This window comes from Orycteropus afer, unplaced genomic scaffold (genome assembly GCF_000298275.1).
Source record: "Orycteropus afer afer isolate SDZICR_OR568_19922 unplaced genomic scaffold, OryAfe1.0 scaffold00037, whole genome shotgun sequence".
Taxonomy (NCBI): domain Eukaryota; kingdom Metazoa; phylum Chordata; class Mammalia; order Tubulidentata; family Orycteropodidae; genus Orycteropus; species Orycteropus afer.
In genome coordinates, this window is record NW_006921624.1 from 8895849 (window position 1) to 8904116 (window position 8268).

An 8268-nucleotide genomic window follows, 5' to 3' on the forward strand; every position below is an offset into this window, starting at 1 on the left:
CCATCTTCCTTCCGAGGAGTGGCTGGTGGGTTTGAACCACCAGTCTTCTGGTTAGCAGTCAAGTGCCTTAGGCACTATGCTACCAGAGCTCCCAGACTCTGTTCTCTGCACTTGACTTATATTCATTCATGTAAGGTCTAAAATTTAGGGCACAAAGGGTTGAAAGGAGTGAGAGTGGACAAGGTTTTAGAAATAGATGAGTCCAGATCTCAATGGAGTCGCGGGAAGGTTTAAGCAGTTAGGGATGGAGTATGGAGAAGATGGAGACTCATCTAAGGGTTTTAAATAAAGGTATAATTTGATCTTGATCTGCTATGTGTTTTTGAATGATCATTCTCATCATATGGTGGCAAATGGAAGAGGTAGAGTTCACACTGGAGGCTGGAAAAGCAGTGAGCATATTGCTGTAGCTACCCAAGTGAGAGATTTGGGCACCTTAATCAGTAAGTAGTGTTGGGAAAAGAAAAGAATAAAAGGATTAGAGGAGATATGTACATGAGATTGATGTGGGCTTGAGTGGGAGGAGGGAAAAGTCAGGAATGCAGGTGATGGAAGATTGAGATACAGAGAGGATGAGTGACTTGTGAGGACCACAAAGCTGATTTCAGAGCCTGATATTTAATTATCTTTTTCTGACTCTAGAATCTTTGCTGTCTCTTCTACACCACAGTGTCTCTCAGATATCAGAAGTCTTGGAATATCATTGACCTTAACTTCTGCCCTTCACCACCAACTAGCTGTTGCTGTTGTTGTTGTTAGGTGCCAGGGAATCATCTCTGACTCATAGCAACACTATGTGCAACAGAACAAAACACTGCCTAGTCCTGTGCCAGCCTCACAATCCCCACTATACCTGAGCCCATCACCACAGCCACTGGGTCAATCCATCTCATTGAAGGCATTCCCCTGTGTTGTTGACCCTCCACTTTACCATCCTTCTCCGTGGAATAATCCCTTCTGACAACATGACCAAAATAGGTGAGATGCAGTCTGGCCATTCTCGCTTCCGAGGAGCATTCTGGCTGCGCTCCCTCCAGTACAGATTTGTTAGTTCTTCTGGCAGTCCATGGTACTTATGTTGTTGAAAAAAGGTATTTGTAGTGAATAAGTTGTAGGTCTTGCAAAATTCTATCATGTGATCTCCAGTCTTATTTCTATCACCAAGGCCTTGTCTTCCAACTGTCAATGATTCTTCTTTGTTTCCAACTTTTGCATCCCAATCACCAATGATAATCAACACACCTTGAATACTTGTTTGATCAATTTCAGACTGGAAGTTGGTAAAATTCCTCAATTTACTTGGCCTTGGTGACTGGTGTATAAATGTGAATAATAGTAATAGTAACTGGTCTTTGAAGGCATATGGATATTATCATATCACTGACAGCATTGTACTTCAGGATACATCTTGAAACATTCTTTGTAATGATGAATGCCGTGTCATTCCTCTTCAATTTGTCATTTCTGGCATAGTAGATCATATCGTTGTCTGATTCAAAATAGCCAAAACCAGTCCATTTCAGCTCATTGATCCCTAGGATATTGATCTTTAGGCATTCCATTTCATTTTTGACAACTTCCAATTTTCCTAGATTCATTCTTTGTACATTCCATGTTCTGATTATCAATGGATGTTTGCAGTTGTTTCTTCTCATTTTGAGACCTGCCACACCAGCAAATGGAGGTCTCTAATTAAAGTTGGCTCTATTCTGAGGAGGCAGCTCTTCCCCAGTCATATTTTGAGTGCCCTTTGACCTGAGGGGCTCATCTTCTGGCCCTATATTGGACAGTGTTTCAGGGCTATTCATAAAGCTTCCCAGTAATACATCAGACAGAGTTTCACTGCTATTCATAAGGTTTTCACTAGACAATTCTTCGAGAAGTAGATGGTCTCTTCCTTCTTCGGAGTCTGTCTTAGTCTGGAAGTTCTTCTGAAACTGGTCCACCATTGACAGCCTCAGTTAACTCATATGTTAAATGATGGTAATAAGATTGGCACTGCCTATCTTCAAAGGGTTAACTCACTTATTCGCTTCCCAAATATTAAACTGTGAGGTAAAGATGAGGACTTCCATTGTGATAGTACCCAAAAGCAGGATGAGGATGGCAATTATCATGATACCATAACTTTCTAGAAGTCATTCCCCTTCAGTTTCACAGACCAAACCCATTCACTGAAACCTTCTCATTGCCTTGTCCTGATCTCCTGACTCTTCCAGGAAGAATGAATTTCTCTCTCTTCTCTTGCCCCATATACCTTATGCTCATAACTCAGCCTCTACATCTAATAGATTGAAATCCTTAAATAATTATCAATTATCTTTACCTGATTGTTGACTTCTGGTTCAAGACCTGAACTGCCTTAAAATCCAGGGACTGGGGGGATAATTTTATAGTCTTATGTTCATACTTGAAACCAAAGCGTTTCTGTTGCTGCCTTATTTAATTATTTGGGAGTTTCCCAGCTACAGGAAATGGCTGCTTACAACATGTTTTTTGCCTTCCAAACAAGCTCATTTGAACTTTGACATTTGATAGAGAAAGGTCTGGGAAGATGAGCTATTCAGAAAAGGATGTCTCTGCACCTGACACTGCCTGAACTTTGGTGGTTGATTTTTACAATCTCCAGATTATCAAAGGTTAAACTCATTTAAATTCTTCCTTTACTGACAAAGGAATAAACAATATGCCACAAGATGCCTTAACCTCCTGACCTCAACTACATACACTAGCTGGGGACTGGGGGAAATTCTTAACCTCTCCAAAACATGCTAGAAAGTTGGCAAAGTTAATCTATCATACATCTGTATGTATTTTCTGCACACTTTTCTCCCTTCAAAAATCCAGAGATCTCAATCAAAATCTGCAGTTTCATTTTTTTCCCTCTTCCATCAACATTCCTCTTGCCTTCCATTTTTCCTCTTTCCAAATATTGATTTCATTGTTACAAGACAGGCACAGAGTTAGGCACTGGGTAATATACAGCTTCATGTGTATTTGGTATTTAGGCTTTTATCCCCAATCTCTGTGATGCTCTAGTAATCTTCTGACTAGTTTCCTTTCCACATTTCTCTCTACTCTTAGCTCCATGGGGCCACTAGAGCATTTTGATAAAGTACTAACATGACTTTCCCTCTCATAACTGAAAAATTGCTGCTACACAACTTAGTCCGGAACATGGAGTTTTCATTTTACTAATTCAATTTACAAATAATTATTTAAACCAAAATCAGTTCCCAATAAGTCACTTCTGACTCATCGTGAGCAAGTGTGTGTCAGAGAAGGACTGTGCTTCATAGAGTTTTCAATGGCTGACTTTTCTGAAATAGATCACCAGGTCTTTCTTCTGAAATTTCACCCCTAGGTGAACTTGAACTTCCAACTTTTCAGTTAGCTGCTGAATGTGTTAACTGTTTACCACCCAAGGACTTCAAATAATTATGTATCACCCACTATATGCCAGATAGAAGGTTACTGGTTAGTGCAAGCAATTCACAATCGATAACTAACCTAAAGATTGGAATTCAAACCCACCCAGTGGCTCCATGTTAGAAAGGGATGGTGATGTGCTTCCATAACCAGTACAGCTAAGACAACCATATGGCACAATTCTGCTCTGCTACACATTGGTTTATCACAAATAGGACTCAAATCAGTAAGAACAGGTGTATCCCAGACATGATGGACTAGGTACTGGAAGACATAACAGTGATCAAAATAGGCAAGGATCTTTACTTTCTCTCTTAATCAATCAATCAACAGCCCCAAAATAAACAGATGGCATCAAACTATCTAGGAAGGAAGGAAACAATGAGAGAGAAACAGACAAAACTCTTTAATTAGATTGACATATGGAGGCCTCTCAAGTCTGTGGGAGTAACAATCTAGCTAAATCCTAGAGCATGAGTCAGGCAGACACCCACCTTGAGGCATGTTCAAGGGCAGTGTGGCTGGAGCATACTGCTAGAGTGAGAGAATGTTAAAAAGTAGGTAGCGGCAGGGCCATGTATTACCTTATAAGGTAATGGTCCTCAGCTCCAACTGACCATTTCAATCACCTGCAGAGCTTTCAAAAACTTCTGATGTCCTCCTGATCAATTCACTTGAATCTCAGTGAACAGAATCTGAACAAGCATAGGTTTCAATAGATCTCTAAGTCATTGAAATATGCAGTCAGGGTTGGGAACTCCTGCTAAAGGGTCTTTACAAATTATCCCACCTTCTGTCTGTAGTTTCATCCCTGTCATACCCATCAGTTCCCTAACACTATTCCATAATATCTTCCTTCCCTACACACAACCAACTTTCATGCCTCTTCATTTGTAATCATTTGTATACTGCAGCTCAATATTCATCTCCCCTTTCTCCATATTGGTTAGGAATATTTTCAGCTGAAAGTAACTAAAACCGTGGCCTATAATAACTTAAATGAATAGAGGCTTATTTTTGTCATATTACAAAAGTTGTGTTGAGTTACAAAACAGCGTTGAGTTCAGAGGCTCAGAGATATCAGGGCCTGAATTTCAACAATTTTCATAACATGTTGGCTGGACAAAAAGTCAGTCATTATAACAAGAAGACTAGGGTGGGGGTGGGGGTAAAGGGAGACATTTTCATCAGGAAAGCCAGAGTTTTCTTAGAAGCCCCACCCTTGTTGACATTCCCTTATGTTTCATGCAAATTTTCTGTTTCTGTAGATAACCCTGACTAAGGCACCATCTGTCAGCTTTGTCTCTGGCCTCAGGCTTTATGCTTGCATCTTACACTGGCCTGAATTTGGCTTCCAAGTGTTTAATCTCATGTGGTTTCAAAGGATATGAATTATTTGACTTTCACATCCTGCTTTCAAACTAGAACTTCTGGATGCTTTGATAACTTTGTGAAGCCAACTCAAATGCTCAGGACCCTAATCTCAGTGTCAACTAAATCTGCTCCAGCCCCTTAAAAAGGAATGAAGTTGTCAGAAATTTCATTCAACTTGGATCAACAATTGATGTCCATTAAAATAGCATCAAGGAATCAAACAACGTATTCCATTGGGCAAATCTACTTTTAAAAAACCTCTTTAAAGTTTTATGCAGAAATGATGTCACTTTGATAACTAAGGTGTGCCTACCCGTGGTCTTTTCAATGCCTCATATGCATGTGAAATCTGGACAATGAAAAAGGAAGACAAAGTAGAATTGATGCATTTGAATTGCAGTGTTGGTGAAGAATATTGAATGTGCCATGGATTTCCAGACAAACAAACCAATCAATCTTAAACAAATACAACTAGCATGTCCTTAGAAGCAAGGATAGCAAGGTTTGATCTGGCTTTTTCAGACACATCATCTGGGAAGACAGAAACCAAGAAAACGACACCTTATTTGGTAACTTTCAGTGAGATGGATTGACACAGTATCCACAGCAATGACTCAAATGGACAAACAATTATGAAAATGATGTAGGGCGGGCAATGTTTTGTTCTGTTATAGAGAAGGGCACCATGAGTTGAAGCTGACTTCATGACAACTAACAAAAACCACATATCTTCCAACAGTGTTTTGTCATTGTTGCTATTTTTATTTGAAGCTACTGTTTGTTGAACTCTTATTTTGTACCAAGCACAGTGCCAAGTATTTGATCTGCTTTGCTTCATTTAATCTGTCACCACCCCCTGAACTCAATGGGATAAGTGTTATTCTATCTGTTTTTGAGACAAAGGAATCAATCTTCAAGAAGTTTCAATCAGGTGCCCTGGTGCTACAGTGGTTAAATATATGGCTGCTGACCAAAAGGTTGGCAGTTTGAACCTACCAACAGCTCCACAGGAGAAAAGATCTGATGATCTGCTCCCATAAATGTTGTTGTTGTTGTTGTTATGTGCCTTCAAGTCAGACCTGACTCATAGTGACCCTTCCTTGGGTTTCCGAGGCAGTATCACTATGGAAGTAGATTGCCCAACCTTCCTTCCAAGGAGTGGCTGGTGGGTTTGAACCGTCAGGCTTCTGGTTAGCAGTCAAATGCCTTAGGCACTATGCTACCAGGGCTCCTAAATATTACAGCCTAGAAAAACCTATGGAACAGTTTTACTCTGTCATACACAGTTACTATGAGTCAGAATCAACTTGACAGCACACAACAAGATTTGGTCACATACACAAGGTCACACAGGTGTAAATAAGCAGAGATAGAACCCAAATCCATGTCTAGATGACACCAAACTTCTCTTCTGGGACTTCACAGAACTAGGCTAAGTCATCTTTCATGCATCAGCCCTTCAAATATTAGCTGACAACTCTTAACATCTCCATGGATTTTCTCTCATTTCAAACCACTGGTCTGGCCATCACTGTTCTTTTAACATGGTTTCACCTTCTTCTTCTATCCACCCATCTATCTCCACTCAATATGCCCAAAGTTAATCTACTGTACTCACTACTACTGGTGTGTTTGTGACTAGCATAGCATAGAAAGTTGGACTATCACTCCCTTCATTTATTATGCCCTATTTCTAGCAATGAGGCCATAAGTTATTTTAGCAGCCTTTAAAACCCTAGTCAACAGAATTAGCTCCTGAAGGAAAGTGCTTCTGAATTTGTCTACTGGTTAATGTGAAAATGGTCATAGTAAATGAAAGTCAAGAGGATAACAAGAGAAACAATGCCTAGTGAGGGAAATTCTTAAAGGACTCTTCTGCTATGAGAGTGGTGGTGCTGTTGACCATGAATACATTGTCTCATATGGAAGACACTACCACATACTCTAATGTCAGTGACCCAGACCTTCCCTGGAAATTCCCAAGATGAGAAGGCCATCTTGAAGCATCTGATGTCTTTACTTTTGTTAAGCTCAGCAGTTAGTGTTTTTGATGTTGGGCCCCTTAGTCCTTGTGATCCTGTGACATAATAGAATCAAATTAAAGGCCCATTTGCCAGCTTTATTGCCGATTATTTATAACACTCTAGTTCCAAAGTGCTTCTTTATAGAGTGCTTAAGCTGCCATCACTGGATAGAGCTTGCCATAAATGCCTTCATATGCATGGCACATTATGTCCCATCGCCGCAGCAAAAAAGGGAAAAGATTATTCTCAATTATTTCATATAGCCTATTTTATTATTTTATTGTAATAAACTGCCATACCTTACACCACTTTAAAATCAATAGTTTGCATTAAAAATAATGAAACACAGCTATTATTCTTGCTTAGCATTTGTGTTATTACTTTCTGATAGTGAATCTGTAATATAAAGAAGGTAATAATTATTCACTTCCAATCAATAGGAACACTTTCAAATTCTCCTTTGTGTCTCAGTGATATTGCGTCAGCATGACCTGATGAAATATGCGGGAGAAGATTTAGTTGGCATGAAAGGCGCTCTGGTGGTACAATGGTTAAGCACTTGACTGATAACCAAAAGGTTGACAGTTTGAACCCACAGAAATGACATTCTGTTCTTGTAAACATTACACCCTAGAAAATTCTATGTGGCAGTTCTACTTTGTCATACAAGGTTGCTATGAGTAAAAATAGACTCCACAGCACCTGACAACAGTTGACACGAAGTTCTTCATGCCCCCCTGCACTTGTCAGGGCATCCTGATTCTCAGAACATCCTCATTAATTCCATGAGATAACACAATAGGATAAACACTTGGATTTGGAGTCAGACAACCTGGATCTAAGTCCTAGTTTTACCACTTTGAGTACCAGTTTAACGACCTTAGGCAAATATTTAACCACTTACTACTTCAGTCACCTCAACTATGAAAAGTGTATAACAATGTGTACATTGCAGGATTATTGTAAATATGTGCAAAACTTCATATGGCATGCTGATCACACAACATGTAACATAACAAGGTCACTACAAATGATAGCTACTATTGTTATGCCATATGTACTTGGGGTTAAGTTAGCCTTTATTTACCAAAGAACTAGTGACAAGAACAGGTGAGATGGTTGGCACCATTTCTATCCTTTTGTTCCTTCATTTCGACCTGGCCTCAGAAGGTCCAGCTGTGCTTTGTGATGGAACTCAGCATCTGGACTTGAAATCTTGACAGGGGAAATTGAGCCATCAGTTTCACTGTGATGTAAGAGGCCTTTTAACAAAGACTCTTCAGCAAAGTCTTTATGGAGACAGTGCTGGAGTAGATACAAGGCTTCAGCAATAAACATCCTTTGATTAACACTCAAGTCAAATACAAGGAGAGTGGATATGGTGAATGCTTAACTGTAATTGATGGAATGGCTTTCCATTCCTGTTTAATTCAATTCAACA